Source organism: Nycticebus coucang, chromosome Y (genome assembly GCF_027406575.1).
Source record: "Nycticebus coucang isolate mNycCou1 chromosome Y, mNycCou1.pri, whole genome shotgun sequence".
NCBI classification, from domain to species: Eukaryota; Metazoa; Chordata; class Mammalia; order Primates; family Lorisidae; genus Nycticebus; species Nycticebus coucang.
Genome location: NC_069805.1, coordinates 35,610,722 through 35,632,938, shown reverse-complemented (window position 1 = coordinate 35,632,938; position 22,217 = coordinate 35,610,722). Strand labels below are relative to the sequence as shown.

The following is a 22,217-nucleotide window of genomic DNA, read 5'->3' as shown; positions in this document are numbered from 1 at the left end:
TCATGTAAATGGATAATTATCTGAGTAATATTTTCAATTAAAAACATTAGGAATCTGATCTCCAGTATGAAGAATGCCAATTCAAGTTGCTGTGAAGCATGAAAGCTAAAGAACAGGGAGGTTAAAAAATAAGAAATTTCTCCTGTTCGATAACACAGTAACATCTAATAAACAGAATGATTTACTGCCGGTACTTGTACAGCTTTCTCCAACTTTTCTTACTTCCCTCCTTCTAGTACAGTGCAATGGTGAAATGTTGGTCCTCACATCAAAGTGCTTTGATCCATATTCCAGCATTACTCCTAGGGGCTCTGAAACATTGGATGGTTGTTCCAGAATTGGAAATAATAACAGTAATATTTTCCAAGGGCAGATATAAACAATTATTTAGGGGAATGTGTTTGTAGTATGTTGGTACCTAGATTGTAGTATTTCCCTAAATTCTCCACCCAGACCCCTTAACCAGTCTTCATGCTCTGGGCCTTCATCCTCCAGAATTCACTTTTCCCTGCATTAGACAGCCTTTAACAGTTCCCAGTGATCCCTGCAGTGGACAGCCTTTATGGTTCTCAGTGATCCCTGCAGTCGACAGCCTTTAACAGTTCCCAGTGATCCCTGCAGGAGACAGCTTTAGTGGGTCCCAGTGATCCCTGCAGTGGACAGCCTTTATGGTTCCCAGTGATCCCTGCAGGAGACAGCCTTTAACAGTTCCCAGTGATCCCTGCAGTGGACAGCCTTTATGGTTCTCAGTGATCCCTGCAGTCGACAGCCTTTAACAGTTCCCAGTTATCCCTGCAGGAGACAGCTTTAGTGGGTCCCAGTGATCCCTGCAGTGGACAGCCTTTATGGTTCCCAGTGATCCCTGCAGGAGACAGCCTTTATGGTTCCCAGTGATCCCTGCAGTGGACAGCCTTTATGGTTCCCAGTGATCCCTGCAGGAGACAGCCTTTAACAGTTCCCAGTGATCCCTGCAGTGGACAGCCTTTATGGTTCTCAGTGATCCCTGCAGTCGACAGCCTTTAACAGTTCCCAATGATCCCTGCAGGAGACAGCTTTAGTGGGTCCCAGTGATCCCTGCAGTGGACAGCCTTTATGGTTCCCAGTAATCCCTGCAGGAGACAGCCTTTATGGTTCCCAGTGATCCCTGCAGTGGACAGCCTTTGTGGTTCCCAGTGATCCCTGGCTTATTGTACCCTCAATGAATCCCCAACAATAAAAAAATAATAATAATTAAAAAAAAAGAAAGTTTCATTTGGTGTAGTACATAATATAATCCTTTTTATCTCAATGAAACATGAAGATATACATATGTGTGCGCGTGCATGCGCGCGCGCACACACACACACATATAGAGAGAGAGAGCTGGTGTGCGCATAAAGAGTTTACCAAAGGGGGGAAAGTAATTGAACACCTAGTTTAGACTTTGCTGGGAATCAACACATTACAATTTGCATCATGCATTTATTTTATCCAGAATGCCACAAACCCCTCTGTGAATTTATAATGAATTATTGAATTTCCGCTAAGAAAGTCGCACTTGTGGCTCAGCACCCATAGCTCACATACACCAAGGCTGGCGGGTTCAAGCCAGGCTCCAACCTGCTAAACAACAATGACAACTGCAACCAAAAAATAGCCGGGTGTGGTGGCGGGCACCTGTAGGCCCTACTCGGAAGGTCGAGGCAAGAGAATCGCTTAAGTCCAAGAGTTAGAGGTTGCTATGAGCTGTGACACCACAGCACTGTACTGAGGGCGACACAGTGAGACTCTGTCTCAAAAAAAAGAAAGAAAGAAAGTTGCAATTGTATTAGCATTGAAAGCCAGTATATTACATACAAATAGGAAAAAGAAGTAATCCCACATCATGGAAGAAGGCAGTGAGGCAGTGCTGCAACAGTGTCTTGAAAACTGCTTGTGACACGTGAATTGTTGTGTTTTAAATGCCCTTCCATGACTCAACTGGCCAAGTTATATGGTCCCATTGAATTTGACCCACACCCGTACACTCAGCCTCAGCAGGTATATGGGGATGTTAAAAAAGGAAGAACTTTTCCAAGAACAATAAGTAAAATTAAGAAGGCATTACATTTGTCTTCGTGTTACCATTTTCAGTCTATTTTTTAACCTACAGCCTTCGATGCCCAGAAAGAAAAGTGAGTAAAGGTGTATTGCTGTCCAACAAATCCTTCACGTTCTTCTTCACAATATGTCTTTGTCTCTTCAATGGCTTGTAATGATTATGATCTTGCAGGCACTTCCCATAAGCTATCTGTGCATTATTAATGAAGTTCTATGACAGGAAACGTCCATCACTGCAATGATTCTTGAAAAGCATAGATTCATTCAAACTAACAATGCATATGAGTTTGTCACAGTTTTAACATATGCATTCTTCTTGCAGATGGTTGAAAAAGAAGGTTATCTTCAAAAAGCTAAAATTGCAGATGGAGGAAAGAAACTAAGGTAATAAAAAGTTATTTGACCCACTTTTATATAACTATGCTAGTTCCTGTATCCTTAACTTGTATCACTGCTATTGTTTGGGAAGCAAGGCCCTATGGTAACAGACTGGTCCCTTTTGCTACCACTATGATCAACATTATTTTTAATATAATTGTAGTTTTTGAAGAAAGGCACAACAGTACATATTATTACACAGAGCATACAGATATGAAATGCTTCTTGTCCTTTTAAAGTATAAGTTCTTTAAAAAAAATTAAAGGAAGTAAGGCAATGGATCTTGAATTCTGGAATTAACAGATTTTGGAATAAAAGGACTTATTTGCATTACATAAAAATTTCCTGGAGGGTGTAGTGAGTGTCTCATGCCTGTAATTCTAGCACTTAAGGATTCAAGGCAGAAGGATTCCTTGAGCTCAGGAGTTTGAGAGCAGCCTGAACAAGAGTGAGACCCTGTATCTACAAAAAAAGAAAAATTAGCTAGTGGTGGTGGTATATGCCTGTAGTGCAAACTACTCTGGAGGCTAAATCAGGACAGTCTCTTGAGCCCAGGAGTTTAAGTCTATAGTGAACTATAATTGGGCCACTAGACTTCAGCTTCAGACTGGGCAGCAGAGCAAGACTCTGTCTAAAAAAGAAAAAAACGAAAAAAAAAATCCCTACAGTAAATTAGGGGAGCAATTGTTTAAAGGATGAAGTAGTTGAACTATATTTTTAGACAAGTAAATCAGGACCCTTTCTTACCTCACCAACAGCATGGATAAAAAAATCCTCATGGTTTAATCTCATTTCCCACGTCAACCCTTCACTGGGGCTTGATGGGAGAAAGGAGGTAACATCATTGGTCAATCCTACTCTCCAGCCTCATGCAAAGAAGACGGGGGGTGAGGGGGTGGGGGGGAGGGATATTACAAGAAACCAAGATGATGCCCTACCATGGGGGTTATGTAAAGTATCCTTGCCGATCCATAGCAAACTTTGTAACATCTCTGAGAAGGCAGGGCCAGGAGGAAGCAAAGGACCAGAATAGGGCCCTTCCCCTAACCCACTCACATGAATATGATTTTTGGTAGTTGTGATCATTGTATACTATTGTGTACTTGGTTTATTTGCTTTTACTTTAATATGTTGTTGTACAATTTGCATGCTGCAGTTTAATTTCATATAAACATTTGCAGGCAGTTTCATTATTTCAATCTATTTGTAAACTATTATGCATTCTTTCAGCTTTTCTCACTTAAAGTTATACAAATTTTAGTTTTTCCTTTTTTTTTTTTTCCTTTTTTTTATTTTCACCATAGATATACAGAATTGAGTTTGTGGCCTTGTGTTATCATTACTCTGGGAATGATGTCTAACTGGTTTTATTTTATTTTTTGTTTCTAATCCTCACTTCCATCCCCTTTAGACCTCCAATTTAATGCATTTAATGTGTGTTCATCAAATCCACTTTCATATATATATGTATGTATCAGAATATCTGTGTCACCTTAAAAGTAGTGTGTAGTTGTGTGTATGTGAATGTGTTGTATTGCATAAGCATTTTTGTGTAGTAAATTACATTATGGTTCTTACTACTTTCATTCAACGTTAGTGTTTGGACATCTTTCTATGGTGCTAGACAGACCTGTGTTTCTTAACCATGGGGAAAATAAGTCATTAGGTGATTTTGTCATTGTGCAAACTTCATAGAGTGTATTTACACAAACATACATGGTATGGCCTATTACACACCTAGGCTGTCGCTCACTCCCAGGCTACACATTTACCATGTTACTACACTGAGCACTGTAGACAATCTTAACATAATTTGTGTGTGTGTGTATCTAAACATATCTAAACATGGAAAAGGTAAAACATTGTACAATGATGTTACAATGAACAGGATGTCACTAGATGACGGGGATTTTTCAGCTCCATTGTGATCGTATAGGACCAACATCTATATATGGTCTGTGTTTGACTGAGGCATTGTCATACAGTATATGAATGTATTCAAAGCTAGGTCATTTTTCCCAATTACTGCCCTTTGCACCCTGTGCAAAGACACTGTGGTTAATGATGACCTGCATATATGACGGTGATCTCATAAGATTATAATATTGATTTTTACTGTTCCTTGTCTATGTTTGGGTACAGATCTAAACACACTTACCATTGTCTTACAGTTGTCTACAATATTCAGACTGTACAGGTTTGTAACCCAGAAGCCATAGGCTATAGCACAGCCTAGGTGTGTAGTGGGCTATACCATCTAGGTTTGTATAAGGACAGTCAGTGGTTTTCATACAATGATAAAAGTACCTAAGCTTAGACACATTTCTCCAAATGTCATTAAGTGACACATGACTATATACTAAATTTTACTTACCCAGTCCCTCAGGTACAAACCCTAAACTTCCTCTAACTCGTTCCATCCAAGACAACATTTCAATGTATCACACATATGTGTCCTTTTAACCTGTTAGGAACTCTCAGGGTAATATAGCCAGGAGCACAGATCACTTGGTGTTAAGTTATGTACATTTGTAAATCCACTGAATACCACTGCCAGACTTTCTCCTGAATGAGTGCCCCTGTTCACATAACTGCTCTGCAGTGCAGAAGGGATCTCATTTCCCATAATCTCATCAGCATACGGCATTATCTTACTCTCTTACTTCACTAAATTGGTGGCCATAGAATGTTACCTCAATGTCACTTTTATTTGTATTCTGCTGACTGGTATTGCAGTTGAACAACTTTGTCTGTTTAGAGTCATTCAGATTCTGCATTCTAAGAATTGCCTATTTATAAACTTTGATTATTTTCTATTGAGGTTTTTCCTTTTTTTTATAAATTGAGGAAACTCTTAATATATTTCTGATAACATTTTGACAAATTTTGATATTGGAAATATCTCCTACAAGTTTATGGTGGTTTTTGTTTGTTTGTTTTTATTGTAAATACTTCACATATTGAATATTGTATGTATAATCAACAAGATAATAACATATGCTATCCTACCGTGTTGATGGTCTATAATATACTGAATCATTTCTACTGTCCTTTAAAATTTGATTTTTAAGTTGAGTTCAGTTTTATGCTAATACTTATAATTACAGTGAACCCTCCTACTGCTTATCAATTATTATTTTATATTTTCTAGAGATCAATGCTAAACTTGGACTACTTGATCAAATTACATGACCGTTTTTTTATGACTCGTATTTTGTATTCCCATACTGCTTTACACTTTCATCACTAACACCAAAAATGTTGTTTACTTATAACTTTAAAAATCATGTTTTGATCACATGATTTAATCTTGTTTTAATCACATTTATAATTTAGCAACTAATAATATACCATACTTGGTATAATTTGTATTTTTATGTAAAATTTCCTTTGATAGGCTTTGTAACATTTCTCAACAATCTTTATATCTTTTTATAAATTTTAATGAGTTAATAGGCAATATTAATAGATGCTTACTCTGTCAAGAACTTGGCTAAATGTTTTACAAGTTTTAAGTAATAATTATTAATACAATGTAAACTCTATTATTACTTAGTATTGTACAAATGGAGAGTCTTGGTCACCTGTATTAACCTCTCCTTTCTCCTATTTTATGCAGACTTAGTATGACAGAATTTAGTCCTGCCTTCTGATTGAAATATGTTTGTTTTTTATCTTTTGCTTTCATCTGTTTGAAGTCAAGGACTAAAAATTATCTTTTTATCTCAGGACATCAACTGTACTAAAGACTTCAATTTTCACTTAATAAATATCATTTTATTAATTTCTACAACGTTTTCTGCTCATAAATCCATTCTAGATTATCTGTACTTTGTGCTGTTTTATCTTCCATTTTCCTCCTTCTTGTTTTCTCTTTTATTCGTATTTAATTATTTCTATTTCTATCTAAGGAAATTTTGACTGATCCCTAAGTATGAACAGGAGAGGCTACAAGGAAGATGAATTCCTTGGCTATATCTTACATTCAAAAAAGATCATACATTTAGGCTTATTTTGGAATGAGGTTGTACACATTTCCTTGGTGACACACTGGTAGATTTAAAAGCAGAATATATTCAAGATTCGACTCTGCACCCATAGCACAGTGGTTACAATGCCAGTCACATACACCAAGGCTGGCAGGTTCGAACCCAGCCCAGGCCAGCTAAACAACCTTGACAACTGCAACAAAAAATAGCCGGGTGCTGTGGTGGGCACCTGTAGTCCCAGTTACTTGGGAGTCTGAGGTAAGAGAATCACTTAAGCCCAAGAGTGTGAGGTCGCTGTGAGCTGTGATGCCACAGCACTCTACCAAGGATGACATAGTGAGACTCTATCTCAAAAAAAAAAAAAAGGAATATATTCAGCATTCAACTTCAATTTTAATTTTGAACATCAAAAATCTACGTCAGTTTTTCTGATTAAATTTAGGAATTTATTTAAAGATGTCCATCCCCCAAACGTGAGTAACCCTGTCCTCTCTAAAATTCTACAAGCCCCTAGTAAAGTTAATTTCAATGCACTATTTCAACATGCTCTGCTAGCCTCTCCCTATGCACCCAGTCAGTCCTTCTCCTTAGCCGGCTCCTTTGTATGTCATACTTCTTATTACATGTAGATTCTTCCTCTGTTCTCTTGCTCAGAGAGAAATACTTGGGAGTGAAGACATGGACATAAATATGGGTATTAAAAAAAACGCAGAACAGGGCAGTGCAGTGGTTATGTCTGCTAGTGCCTGCTTTCATCCTAAACTTTATTTGCTTGAACAATTGTTATTTAGAATGGACTTCCTGTGATACTAAGGTGCCTGCCTAATGCAAACATATCTTTTCTTTAGTATTTTCTGCTCAGGATCATAATAAATGCTTCATGGCTATATCTGTCTTTCTCTATTTCTTGCAACACTGACAGAAATGTGTGTCCTTTATACTTCACTGTCTCTTTAACACACCTTTTAGCAGTCATAAATCATAAGAAGCTTAGAATGTGAGAGAGAAAATACATTCCTAGACCTACCAGTTTGAGAACAAGTCTGAACATTTAACAGTGTCAGAGTGATTTTGCAGTAAATCAGTCAGAGACACTAGAGTAAATCACTTTCACTTCCATCACTGGTGCAGAATCAAATCAAATCCAGCATGACCAAGTCAGGTAAAAAAGGCAGATGGCCCAAATAGGGGAGGCTAAAATTTGCAAAGTAATCACATGTGTGTTTTCCTCTGGCTTTTTTGGTTTGTCAATGTGTTGTTACCTCAAGAAGGCATAAGAGAAGTGAGTGTAGAATATAAAGCTTTGGTGTTTAGAGCAAGCAAATGTGTTAAACCTAGAGCTGAAGCTAACAGATTCTTAGAATGGCAATGAAAAATTTAAGGGCGGTTTTCCATCAAGCTTTCTTCCAGACGAGCAGTGACAAAGTTGCTGTTATTATGTGCTGCCATCCGGTGTTCATTGTGTACAATGTCAAGCTGATGTCCACACTGAGTTTTTGGTTATTGTTTTATAGGTGCTTTTTGTGTTTGTTTTCAGTTTAGTTTGGTTTTCTTTTTGGCATTTTGCAACTTCACAACTCAAGATCTGTTTTTAGGAAAGTTTTGTGAAGGGTTTCACTTGGATAAATGCCCCACTGATTGCATAAATTATATATAATTGCCCTAATACAAATTTAGTTCTCCCCCCTTCCTAATTGTAGTCAGTACCTTTCTCCCCTCTGAGATGCGATTTTTTTCTGTGTGTCAAAATATTAATAAAATAAACACCTGAATTTCTTGTCCTGGTATCTGTTTCCTGCCCTGAGTCACTAGGATTAATCCTTTACCTGATTTCCTATAAATCTGTATGGAGACCGGGGACTGCCTCGCTTATTCATGGGACTTTGGATTTACTAAAATTAGATATTTTTTGAACCGTATGTCTTATTTACCCCTTACATCTATCTCACAGCTTGATTTTTATCTCTTCCTGTGAAAAAATAGAAAAGAATGCTCTCCAAGTTGTGATGAAATGTGCGGACCTGACAGGGTATGGAATGGATGGCAGGCGGGGATAAAGGGTTTGCAGGGCAACACCAGGGGACAATCTAGGTCAAGCTAAGAGTGACTTTGCTCCAAGGGAGAAAGAAGGTCTGGCAATTCTTTGGAAACAGTTCTGTGACTCCCTCTCTTAGCTCCTACGTTGAGGCCCCACACAGGCAAGCTGAGCACAAGGGTGGCTGCATGCCGCCTTCTCTGGGGAGGCTGGAATGAGCAGGGGCCTCAGGGTCTAGGAGGCTTGGTGGTTGAACCCCATCTTTATGACTTATTTGCCCTTGGTGAGAATGCAACATCCCTATGCTTCAGTTTTCTCATCCATAATATGAGGTTAAGCCCACCTACTGAAATTATTTGGAGGATTATTTCTTTCCATGATTATTTCCCATCTTTCTATAGTTAGAGGTAAAGTTTTTTATGTATCTCTTATTTTCCTTAATATTTTAAGCCCTGAGAATTGTGTTTAGCATGTTGTAAATGTTTAGCAGGTACTTATGACTGGTTTAGTGATTAAATTACATGATTCATATAGAATACCAGGCGCCATGTGTGGCACACCATGGGGCCCAAAGCAAGCTCATAGTATTTGTGTAGGTATGAGACTTAGGAAGACCCTTGGAAGAAGCTCAGGGATCAGCCACTAGAATTATATATTGGAAAAATAGCCTAAATGTTCAGGGTTAAATAATTTAGGGAAAAAAGGAATGCTAGCAGTGCTGTATTAAAATAGTAAAGGACAAAGAAGGGAAATTTAACTTTTTTCTCTTTTTTTCTTTGTCTTTGTTGGTAAACAATAGTCAACACAGAGCAGGAAAAATCTTGATGCATGACCCTTTGAAATTTGAAAATCCATATATACCTGTACTTTTACTCAAAAAACCTTTAATGATCAACTACTGAAGGTCAGATACTGTGCCCCATCCTGGAAAGGACCTAAAAGACCAGAGATGGTGTCTCTCTTTGTGGGTGCAGGGAGACTGGGGGATTAGACGAACTTTTATGATTCTAAAAACAACTTCATTTTAGAAAGGTTTATTTGAAAAATTTTATCCAAAACTGCTAGACTCACCTGTCCTGGCTAAGTCCTTTAAGCTTACAGAAGTTACTAACTTTCTGAGGTGTCACCCAATACACTGAATAGCAGTCACCTATAGTTACTTGGTTGCATATGGAAAATATTAAAGGTTTCACTTGGAGCAAAATCTTGCCAACTGATTCTTCCCATGTTCTCTCCAGGGATGACAATGTCTCACTGTGTTAAGTAACTGAGTGAAAAGGCCATTCCGCTGAGATCCTAAGAACTATTCCATCACAATTAGTCAAACATATCAGAATGAGGAATGGACTGAACAGATATTGTACGGACAATGATCAAGCTGCTAGAGTATTTTGTTCAGAGAGGAAGGGTCAGACTTGAGTCATAGGTTAAAAGTTGTTCCCATTAGATGAAGTCTCAGCTACTCCTAGACTACAGGCTCTTGACTCCCTTTCTGGTTTTATGATCCTTACCGAATACAGATGATTTGTTCCTTACTGAGACCAGAATAATCCCTTGTAGGAAAGAGACAGGTTCCACCCAGTTAGGAACATACACCTACTTCTGATTTCTTACGAGGAATAAAACGGTACGTGATCCTACTCCTTGAAACAGTGCAAATTCTAAGGGAAGAGAGCTTGGGAGTGGTGAGTCTTTCCCCTAATTTTCTAATAAGAATAAGGTAAATTAGCTAATGACAGAATTCAGATGGCTGATATTTTGTCACAGGCTGTGCACACTAACTTGTTGAAATTTGACATTGACAATATCCTTAACTAAGGTAGTACTGCTTCACCCTTTAAAAAAGTAATGAACAGATTATAAGTTTTGGAGTCAGAAAGACTGGGTTTAACTATAAATATAAAGGTATGACCTTAAGTACATCACCTAAACTCTCTGATCCTCATTTTCGTCCATTAGTAAATAAGGACATTATTCGTACCTTATCATTTTTTTTTTCCCATGTCACTAACCTGGTGACTGACTGTGCCATTAGGGTCACAGCCAGCGAATAAGGTCAGCAGTTACTCTTCGAGGACTCTAGCACACTAACGTACCTTATCATTTTTGATTGCGAAGTTAAACCTATGCTAAATGATCAAATTTACAGTAGGAACTCAAAATAACTTATGCTAGTTATTATTTTAAAAGAAATCATGGGGGGAAATGAAATGAAAGAAGGACATCTAAAAGGTTGTCAGCAGCATTTTATTCTTCATTTTGAAATGACATTCTTTCCAAGCAATAGATTTAAATGCTTTCACTTTTATTCTAATATGATAAAGATAATGTTTACAGTTTACGAACACAAAAAGAAATAGCACTGTATTTAAGGTGTCAAAGCAATTTATATTACTAAAGTTCCAAGACCTGTGGTTCCTACCCTCTCCAGCTCATTCTTCTGTTCACGTAATAAGAACACAGTTCACAGCAGTTCAAAGTCCTAATCAAGAACAATGAGATAATTGAATTTCATGCAACGTTAGTTCTAACCAGTTCCAGTTCCAACTTTAAGGAAGGAGAAGTTTTGCCAGAAAGTTTATAAACGATCAACATCTGAAACAGATTCAAATCAAAACCATTTAACCAGGACTTACTATAGATAGGACGCAAATAAGGTATAGTATCTCCTTGCCAAAAGATAAAAAATATAGTGGGAAATGTAACAGGCAGGTTAAATATGGATTCGTCATGTGTGAGGGTGTTCCATACTCTCTCATCACATATGGTTAAAATAATAAAATAAGGATGCTCACAGAAGATGCCCAGACTAGACCAGCAGTCTTTCTAACGTTTCTCTTTCTGCTATTTGGGGCCATGTAATATTACAACCTGTAGCATATGAAAGCTATGGCTCCTTCAGTTCACCTTTTAGGCAGCTACCGGTACCTAAAAGGAGAAATGAGCAGTAGGGCAGAAGAAAACACCTATATGATTTTCTTCCTGCATTACTTCTTTACATCTTTTCATTATTTAATTGAAAAATTGACTCTTCATTTAAAGACAAGAGGATCCAAGAACGTGATGTTTGTATTTCTATGTTGGAAAATACACATTGTGTTTCTTGTGTGTCTGTTTATCCTGTTCTTTTTTATAATAACACAATGACGCGTCGTTAAAAAAGCGTCAGACGTGTAAGAGCAACCTAATTTTTGCAAACACTAACCTTGCTGAATCAAAGCTGTCTTTTCATCAAGATCCTAGATTCTAAGAGACAAATGGAAATAAATGACACAAAGTTGTTGAATGGTCATTTAAAAAATATGTTTGTGGGGTTTTCTATTGACCCGAATGAAATCTTTCTGTAAATATTTTAAAAGTTGAATTCAACTATTTTAAAGTTAATATTAAGCCAAAGCAAGCTGCAGCAATATGATATAATGGATAGAAACTTATGTATATTAATCTCCTTAATGCTTTGTCATCTAAAAAGAATACTTTTCACAACACAAACACACACATAGTCTAACTGTAGAAATAATGTATGCTTAATGTAGAAAAGTTGGTAAACACCAAAAAATATAAAGGAAAAGAAAAAGCCATGATTTTACTACCTGATTTAAGTATTATCATAGTCAGACTTTTTTCCATGCCAAAGTGCACTCACCAATTCAATAAATATATATTTTGTTTCTATTCTGTTCAAGGCAGTATGTTAGGAACTGCGGATACCTCTATAAAGATGAAATTGTTTTTACCATTTGGGAACTTATTTTTTTAATGGGATAAGAGAGAATGAAATTTTAAAAATATTTTAAAATTTATTATAAGTAATATACAAGGAAGTCATGGAGGCACATTTGAAAAAGCAATATCTTGTCTTTTAATGAATGGAATTAATGATCAGAGGGGCCTCTTTGCCTACTTTCTCTAGTAATGGAGGCCTGTTCATGTCCATGGTGAATGTATCCCACTTTATAAACTTTCTTACTCTGTAAGCCTACCTTTCTCATCCTCAAAAAAGTTTCCTGCTTCCTTAAAAATGATAATAATAATCAGAAAGGTTTCAGATGGGTGACGAAGACAGCACAGCATGGAGTTTTGGACTATAGATTGCATTATGGTTTGCATTAAAATCTTCCCATGTCAGTATTCTTCTGAAGTGTAGGGTTCATTATTTCATTATATGAATCTACCATATGCAATTTACTTAACTAATCTCTTATTTTTTGATATTTTTGGTACAGAATTAACAAATAATGATGTACATTTGTTTCTAAACATACAGCCTTAACAATGAGTGAGATATTTTTCTTTAGAATAAATTTAAATTAATAGTAATGAACACGTAAAGGCAAAAGATATGCATATTTTTAAAGATTGTTTTAAAAATATATTGTCAATGGCACTCCAGAAAGGACATACCAGTTTATACTCCCACCTATCGGGTATGAGAGAACCCATTTCCTATACTCTCATTAACCCTAGATGTTATCATTCCTTTTAATCCTGGACAAATTGATGGGCAAAGAGGGAAAAAGTATGCCTCTGTGTTTGTTTGCATTTCTTTGATTTCCAGTGAGATTCAACATTATGAAAATATTTTAAATTAAGCAATGACATATGAGCTGGTTAGTTTTTCATCCTCTGAAATATACTAAACCAATGAAGAGAAGACAAAATGAAGGAAGGGATTCTGATTTCTATTTTTACTTTGCTATTTTTGGCTTGATGTAGAAATATAGACTTTTTATGAGAGCAAGGCACATGGTTACATAAAAATAGGAATTTTAGTAGTTGGAAAAGATTTCAGGAAGATTTATAAATTGAAAAACTTTTACTATAAAGACCATGCTTTTCAGTAATTACAGAATGTCTTTATTGTCACCTAAATTTCATGGCACCTATAGATTTTAATAAAGAGAATACTTCCAGGAAGACTAGTTAAAAATAAAGATGGTATTTACTCATTCCAAATGTTGCTCATACTGTATCTATAAATGATTTCTTCAACTGATAATGCTTTTTTCCTCTTTGTTTTTTTCTAAGGAAAAACTGGTCTACTTCCTGGATTGTTCTTTCTAGTAGAAAAATTGAATTTTACAAAGAATCCAAACAACAGGCTCTGTCCAATACGGTAAATAATTCTCTATTTCTACTGTTAATCATCTTTTCAGAAATATCGTTGTACTAAAAGTTTGGTTTTGTCAGAAATCACACTAAAACTTCCAAGCTACCAACATCTGAAATCAGATGGAGAAAATGACTCAATAAACTTTTAATCAGATGAAGGGAAATAGAACTTAGTGTCTATTTTATTAAGTGGTGCATTTGGAGAATAATCACAAAATGAGATGAATGGTGAGCAGCTATATAGTAATGTGAAGGTAACACTTCAAATTAAGGTGCCATTTATAAATATGTTATTCTTATTTATGAAATGATCACTAAATGTAGCTACTTGCTCAAATAATGTATTATAAAGAATGTTATAAAATGCATTAGTAATAAATGCTTAATGGATGATACCAAGGGAAGCTGTTTTAAAGAATAAGACATAAATTGTATTAAACCATGTATGTGCATCTTTAACACATGAATTTAAGTTGTTATCTAGCATGCTATAAAGTACTTCAGACATTAATAAATAATAATAAACTATTCATAAATGGCACCTTAATGTAGGGTGTTACCAATGAGGAAACACTCTACGTTAACAAAGTGATTTTTTTCCTTAATCTAACTGTGACTTTCACTATATAAAGCTAACCTTTCTCCACATTTCTGTGATTCCATCTAATGGAGCAAATATAATTTCTGTATCCTGTAGTTATTACAAAGTGAAATTAGTAGGGTTTCTTCGTTATACCTGGAGGAGGGCCTCATACATGCCTGCAGAGATTTCACAGTGATAGCTAGCAAGTGGAGGCAATTTGTTGGGGCCAATTCAAGCTCACAACCTTGCTACCCGAGCCAAGAGACACTGTAAGATGTAGAAGACAGTGGACAGGGAACATAACTGACAGCCTCCTGTTTAGGAAGGACTTCATAGCCCACTGGCCTGATGGACAAGGAGAAGGGTCGCCTGGCAGGAGTAAACCACAATAAACTAATTTATATTTGGCAGGTAATAAAACGATGGCAAATTCTTTGCTCTCCAGCCACTGTTGTGTTTGCTATGTAATCCACTTTAAATAGGAAATAGAAAATCATTTGCTAGAAGATTTTTTTTTTTTAAAGAAGATTTTAGCAAGAACAAAAGGTAGCTTTTGGCTTGCTTCTGATAATTGCAATAGCCCTTATCCCCAGGTGGTGTGCTGATTTTGGAGTCTCAGTGTGGGCCAATCTGTAAACTAATTATGAATAAATTAAAAATATATCTCGGTTCTTTGTATTTTTAATTCAAACTGCCTGAGAAATTTGTTTTAGTATTTTGTTTTGTTTTTATTTTTGGCTACAGGAAGGTTGACATAATCTTTTTAAGAAAAATAAAGTATAGCCAGGCGTTGTGGCGGGCGCCTGTAGTCCCAGCTACTTGAGAGGCTGAGGCAAGAGAATCACTGAAGCCCAGGAGTTGGAGGTTGCTGTGAGCTGTGTGAGGCCACGGCACTCTACCGAGGGCCATAAAGTAAGACTCTGTCTCTACAAAAAAAAAAAAACTAAAATTAAAAAAAAAAAAAAAGAAAGAAAAATAAAGTACCCCTAAGGGCCAGGCACAAAACAACTCCCATCCACTTGCAGGTCCTTTGTCTTCCCTTTGAATAAGTTCTAAAGGGGAAGTCAGGAAGGAAGGAAAGTGGCTGGCCTTGCTGAGTTAGGCTGCTGAGAAGATGATCTTCATCCTGCTGAGTGAAAAGAATTCCACTGGGAGGAGAGTTTATGTGAATGTGTGGGATAATGGGAGAGATTAGATTCCATAGTAAAGCATTGGTTTATTTTTATTTTATTATTTTAATCTCTTCCTAACAGGAGATATAATTACCAGCTGTTTAATTTTATACAGGTGAAAGAAAACTCCCTTTTAGATTGGAGGCAAACCCTGCAAGTTAGTTTACTAATTGCATCCCTCTAGTTCAACCTTCAGAATTATTGTAAATTGACAATAGACTTGACTTATAGAGGAAATTGGTTAACGTTTTTTTGGCAGTCCATATTTATTACTTTTGGCCCTGTTTTCAATGCTTTGTACAGTTTCTCCAAAGCATTCATTGTCTTCAAAGTGAATTCAGGGCAGGAACTAACTGTTTTGTGGTAATGAGGAAGAGAATTACAGATTCGATTCATGTTTGTACTGCTGGAATTGTCCTGCTAGTCAACTTCTTGGATTCGTTTCTAACCAAGTATTAAAGGCCTAGTGGGATAGCCCACATTACCAGTTCTAGTCTCAAAGAAATGATAATGATGACTGCCAGGCCTTGATTAAAGATGCTGTGGTTTTATTTTGGATGGGATTTATGCCCAAGTTTCTGAATTTCTCTTGCAACCCTTTATGCATGTCCTGGTGTTGTTAATTGTGTTTCTGGGAAAGTCTGTCCTTTCCTCCAAGGGATTGATAGAAGTTGCCTGAGTGAGTTAGGAAGGTGATTTAAAAGAGTAAATGGCATTTTAATCTTTATACAAATGATCTTTGAATGTTAATGCTGTGGTGAAACAAAGCAGCAAAGTAGCTAGGGCAGAGTTTTGAAGTTGGACCTCAGGGATGTAATTCTAGTAGCTGACAAAGTTGCTCAATTCTTTGAACTTAAGACTCCTCACCTGTAAAATGAGAATGGTGACATTTGACAACAGAAAAAATAAGAGATTTAAGAGAAATTAATTAATAAAAATAAAAATACATAATGACTATAAAATAATTATGCTCTATTAATCATAATGTGGAAACAGCCTAAATGCCCACCAACCCAGGAATGGATTAACAAGCTGTGGTATATGTATACCAAGGAATACTATTCAGCCATTTAAAATAAAATGGAGACTTTATAGTCTTTGTATTAACCTGGATGGAAGTGGAACACATTATTCTTAGTAAAGCATCACAGAATGGAGAAGCGTGAATCCTATGTACTCAATTTTGATGTGAGGACAATTAATGACAATTAAGGACACGGTAGGGGTGGGGGAAGGGGAGAGCAGAGTGAGAAAGAAGGAGGGAGGGGTGGGGAAAGGAAGAGGAGAGAGAGGGAAGAAGGGAGGGGGTGGGGCCTTGGTGCATTCCACACCTTTTAGGGGCAAGACAGGATTGTAAGAGGGACTTTGCCTAACAAATGCAATCAGTGTAACCTGGTTTCTTATACCCTCAATGAATCCCCAATAATAAAATAATAATAATAATTATAAATGAATAAATAAATAAATATGTTGGCTGGGCTGGTGGCTCACACCTGTAATCCCAGCACTCTGGAAGCCTGAGCTCAGGAGTTCCAAACCAGCCTGAACCAGCAAGAGCTCATCTTTAAAAATAGCTGGGTGTTGTGGCAGGCATCTGTAGTCTTAGCTACTTGAGAGGCTGAGGCAAGAGAATCTCTTGAGCCCAAGAGTTTGAGGTTGCTTTGAGCTATGACGCCACAGCACTCTACTGAGGGTGACAAAGTGAAACTCTGTCTCAAAAAAAAAAAAATACGTAAGTAAATATATTCTATGGTACATGATATAGTATAATTAGAACATATTATTACCCTATATTAATTTTGCATTTGAACTGATTCAGATATTTATACAAGAGACATATTTAATTATGGAGACTACATAACGCACAGCCTCCAGAAATGAAAATGTATATCCATAAGCAGCATAAAATGTCATATGCGAGCACTAATACAGAAAATGAAGCCATCTATCCATCTGGGGCCCTAGATATAACTTCCTGCATGTCTATATGAAGTTTCCCAGAGCCCTTATTTTCTTCCCTTGGCTCTTACCCTTACTGTTTTCACATTTAATATAGCATATTACAAAATGATCCCACATTCCATGTTTGGCTCCCTTCTTTCTGAATGAAGTTCTTTTAGTTCATATCTGTCTTATTCTCTTAGAGCTTCTATAACAGAATACCAGCAACCAACTGGTTGTTTTATTTTTTTATTTATTTTTTTTTTTTGTAGAGACAGAGTCTCACTGTACCGCCCTCTGGTAGAGTGCCGTGGTGTCACACGGCTCACAGCAACCTCTAACTCTTGGGCTTACGTGATTCTCTTGCCTCAGCCTCCCGAGCAGCTGAGACTACAGGCGCCCGCCACAACGCCCGGCTATTTTTTTGTTGCAGTTTGGCCGGGGCTGGGTTTGAACCCGCCACCCTCGGCATATGGGGCCGGCGCCCTACTCACTGAGCCACAGGCGCCGCCCATCCAACTGGTTGTTTTAAATAGCAGACATTTATTTCTCATAGTACAGGCACCTAGCAAATCAGGTGTCTGATGAGGGACTGCTTCCTGGTTTCCATTTAGCCATCTTCTCACTGTATCCTCACTCTACAGTAGAAAGTGAGAGAGAAAACTTTTACGTCTGTTAATATTAGGTCACTAGTTTGATTCTTGAGGTCTTTATTTTTATGACCTAAGTATCTCCTAATGGGCTTACTTTTCAATGTTATCAAATTGGGGTTTAGAATTTCAACATATGAATTTTAGGGGAACACAAACATTCACTCTACAATACCCAAGTCACATTTTTATCCAAAGCAGCTTTCCCCTGAAATAACCACAGAATCACTTCACTGGTATGTGTAGATTAGAGAATTATAGGCTCTTATTCCTCAGTGGTCTATTATAAGAGCTAGCAGACGACCTCTTCTGGTTTTGTTTTTTTAGTAAGGACACTACATAGTAACCTGCCACCTACTATCATCACCATTTTATAACAGAAAGGACATTATAAAATACTCAATCCAAAATCTAGGAAGGATAAAAATCTCAGAATAAACACATCTCTTTCAAGACATGAAACTATACATCTATATACATAGTTTTATTTTGCCCACTTTATCTCAAATTAGGACAAACTTTATTCAGAGTTTGACTAGCCCTCCAGTGAGGAGGACTGCCAGTGTCCCTAGATATAGTTTTCCTGGATTATGAAGGAAAGGATAGTTTTCACATTCTCATAGATTTTCTTTTGTACATATACACATATACATATTCTGATCCATAACTTACTAAATTTTTTAAACAAATATTATAAAATAATGTAGAAATAATTTTTAGTAAAATGTATAAAATTCCTATGTAAATATAAACAGTTAATACTCAGTTACCTACATCAGCACCACCCACAACAAGATATAAACCCTCTCAACCTTCTAGAAGCCCCATTTCTATCATTGTCCCTTTGCCGTCATTACCACCTCTTCTTTTTCTCTGGAGTTAGGAAGATTATTTGCAATTTATTCCTTATTTTATTGTTTTTTTTAATATTTCTCCACCTATATCTATATCCCTTGAAATATTAATATAGTCTGTTTTTTAATTTATATAGATATAATTATAGTATTTATTTCTTCTTTTGCCATGTATGTCTGTCTTGCTTTTTCTGCCCTTTAATACTCCATCATTCCATGTTTTTCTCTGCTAGTTTGGGAGGGACATACTTTTTTCTCTTCTGTTAGTAGTTAGCCTAGGATTACAACACTGGTTCATATCAAAGACTAAAGTCAGTCAAATCCTTTACTTTCTTCCAAGATATTACTTCAGAATATTTTTAATTCATTTATCTCCCTCCTAATGTATTGCTGCCTAGCATTTTAATTTAACACCACTAGACATTATTCTCTTTTATACAGTAAAGGTAGGTTTATATTTGCTCAATGTTTACAGCATTCTTTGTTATTTATTTCTTCCTGAATCTTAATCTTGCATTTTAGAATTATTTTTCCTTCTGCTTGAAGTGTATTCTAAGAAATTCTTATATTTAGAGTCTTATGTTAGAAATGTATCTTAGTGTCTGCTTATTTGAAAAAAATCTCTATTTTTCCCTCATTTGGGAAATATATATTTTCTCTGGGTATAGAATTTTGAGTTGGCAGTCACTTCTTTCAGCTCATCAAAAAATATCATTCTACTGTTATCTGTCATCCATTATTGCAATCAAGAAGTCATCTGTTAACATAACTGCTATTCTCTCATTGCTCATAATATTTTTCTCATTATCTTTATTTTTCCACAGTTTTAGGATGATGCCTAGAGACGTCAATATCTTTTTACTTTTTTCTGCCTAGATTGTTATGCTTTCTGAAATTGTTTATTGATGTCATTAATATATTTTAGAAAATTTTCAAGCATTGTTTTTTAAAATGTATCCCCTTTTACATTCTCTTATTTCCTTCTAAGCTTCAAATTAAACCTACATTAAATGTTTCTTCAAATTTTTTATACCCTTCCTTGTCATATCTTTTTTCTTTTTTTTTTTTTTTCAGGTTTCTGGTGAATTTAATGCATGTGTCAAAAAAAATCAAAGGCAGGGGAAGGGTAAATAAAATTATAGTGAGGTCAGGGGAGGATGGCCATGGAGACACACAAAGAGGGGTGATAAATGGCAGAGTGGGGAGCTGGAACAAATGGATTGCTTTGGTGTCACATCAATCCAATCCATAGTCCTCTTCTGGGAAATTTTTGTCTTTTTGAGCTGCATTGCAAGTAATTTATCTTTATTTATCTTCCAGGTCATTATATCAGTCTCTTTTTGTGATATGCAGTATGGATTTGATTTTAATTCTTGCGATGTTTACTTTTAGACATTTGTTTCTTTGTTTGAACTTAGTATGTGATTGTTAATTGTTTCCTGCAAGCATTTTGAAGACTTTATTTTGTTAAAACTTGGAGACATAGTTGTTTTATAATTGATGTCTTGTGATACTAACATCTGAAATCTGTTTCAGTTGATTTTTGCTGGTTCTTACTAATGAGGCTTTGTTTCTTGTATGTCTGGTTATCTTTGTGTGCTGATCATTTTTATTCAACTATTATCATAGGAATTTCCCTGAGAAAGTATCCTTCTACAGAGTATTTTGCATTTTTTCTTAAGAAGCCTAGGACATTACCAGTAACTGATTACTTCAATCTAAGTTAATAGAATAAAATTTGTGGGTTATACCTACATAATAAGAAGGCTAGAGCTGTGCTACAACTTCTCAGGGACCATGTTGTTTTTCACTTCTCTCCTTCTTTTTTTTTCTTTCTTCCTAAACACTGTACTTCTACCAAGAAAGTCTTCTTTATATTCTTTGTATTCACTTGGGATTGGAGAAAGAGAAAAGCTTAATGTTTGGTGTCCATTTTTTTTAATGAAATCTCAGGCAGAACCTTGTTCCCTTATTCTGTTAGATTGATTGATCAAAGATAAAATGTGTAATATAAACAAATGACTATAGGAAAATGCACTTACGTTGCTTTGATGTTTGGTTTCTCTCACTGCATTCAGATTCCCATCCCCCACAAATATTTCCCCTAGCAGTTCCAACTATCTTTATATACTTTCAATTCTTTTAAGACAATTTTAAAAAGAAATATTTTATCCAGCATTTTTTTTTATTGTTTCCAGTGGGAGAGTTGATCCAGAAACATAGCTTCTCATTACAATCTACCTCACTTTAATTTAAGTATACATTTGGTTAATCAAGTTTGTGCTATTTATATAAGCCTTGGTGGGAAAAGACTTCATCAGAATATGTATTGAAATCCTACAATGAACAGCTTGCTCGTTAGGGCTACATATAAGGCATAGAGATATAGTCAAGATACAGTCTTTGCCTTATAAAATCTCTGCCAAAAAATAGGGTGAGATGAAATAAGAAACATAGTAGAGTTTTTCTTTCTTTCTTTCTTTCTTTTCTTTTTTTTTTTTTTAGTGAGCACTCACTTGTGAAAGATTTGAACTGGGACTTAGAGGATGGTTATAATTTCAATACATAAACATTTGTGGGCAAGGAATACAGGGCAAATTAAAAACATGAACAATGGCATAAGACGAAGAACCAGCAGAGTCTGTCCACTAAAAAAGAGAAAAGAATCCAGTAGAAACTCTGTAAGATGACCACCCAAGGGACTATAACAAACTGGTCAACATATTAAGGTGGTCAATATAAGGGACTAGATCTACCGAACTGATACGTATATATGTTGCATGCCTAGTCTATGAAAATTAGGTCAACTTGAGGTGGTCAGTGTAGGGACTTGGTCAACTATGGAGTTTCCACTTATTTTGTGTCATTGGAAGATAGGATAAGTGAAAAGGATTGAGAAGAGTGCTGTAGATTGTGATTTGCTACCTGGGACAATTCTGTGATAAGGTATGTCAGTATTCTCCAGATAACTTCTTCTTAGAATAATCTATCATGACTATTCTTTTAATAAACATGTATTGAACAGCTGTACAAGCCAGTGTTATGAGTCTTAAAAGAGCCAGACCTATAAGCTGGATCAAAGCAAGAGAGGAAACTGGTTAATTTCAGATCATAAAAGCTTCATCTCATTTAGTATAGGAGCAAAAACTTTTGCCTCAAAAACACCTAGATTATTATTTGTTTCATCTGGTAGTAGAGAAACACTAGAGGAACAGGAGCTGTCAGTTTAATTTATCTTCTCAGTCCTTGTATAATACACCTTGTATCTTTCAGATACACTTACCTATTTTAGTATCAGTGAAGCATTTCAATTGGCCCCAACACTTCTGATTCAACTTACCTTCTCAGTATTTTATATACTTCATGATTTTAGAACTTCTGCTTGATACGCAAGGGAGGCAACTGTAATGTGCATGGTATATGG

General features: G+C 36.1%; 1 long non-coding RNA gene and 1 pseudogene across 1 annotated transcript; one reads left to right on the top strand and one right to left on the bottom strand.

Annotated features, from left to right (window-relative positions):
- Positions 1 to 2,409: 2,409 nt before the first annotated feature.
- LOC128579195 (uncharacterized) lies at positions 2,410 to 21,045 on the top strand. Its single transcript, XR_008378066.1, has 3 exons — positions 2,410 to 2,463; positions 13,510 to 13,597; positions 20,992 to 21,045. It is a non-coding gene; the product is annotated as an uncharacterized LOC128579195 (long non-coding RNA).
- Positions 10,481 to 10,586, bottom strand: LOC128579228 (uncharacterized; annotated as a pseudogene).
- Positions 21,046 to 22,217: the final 1,172 nt, after the last annotated feature.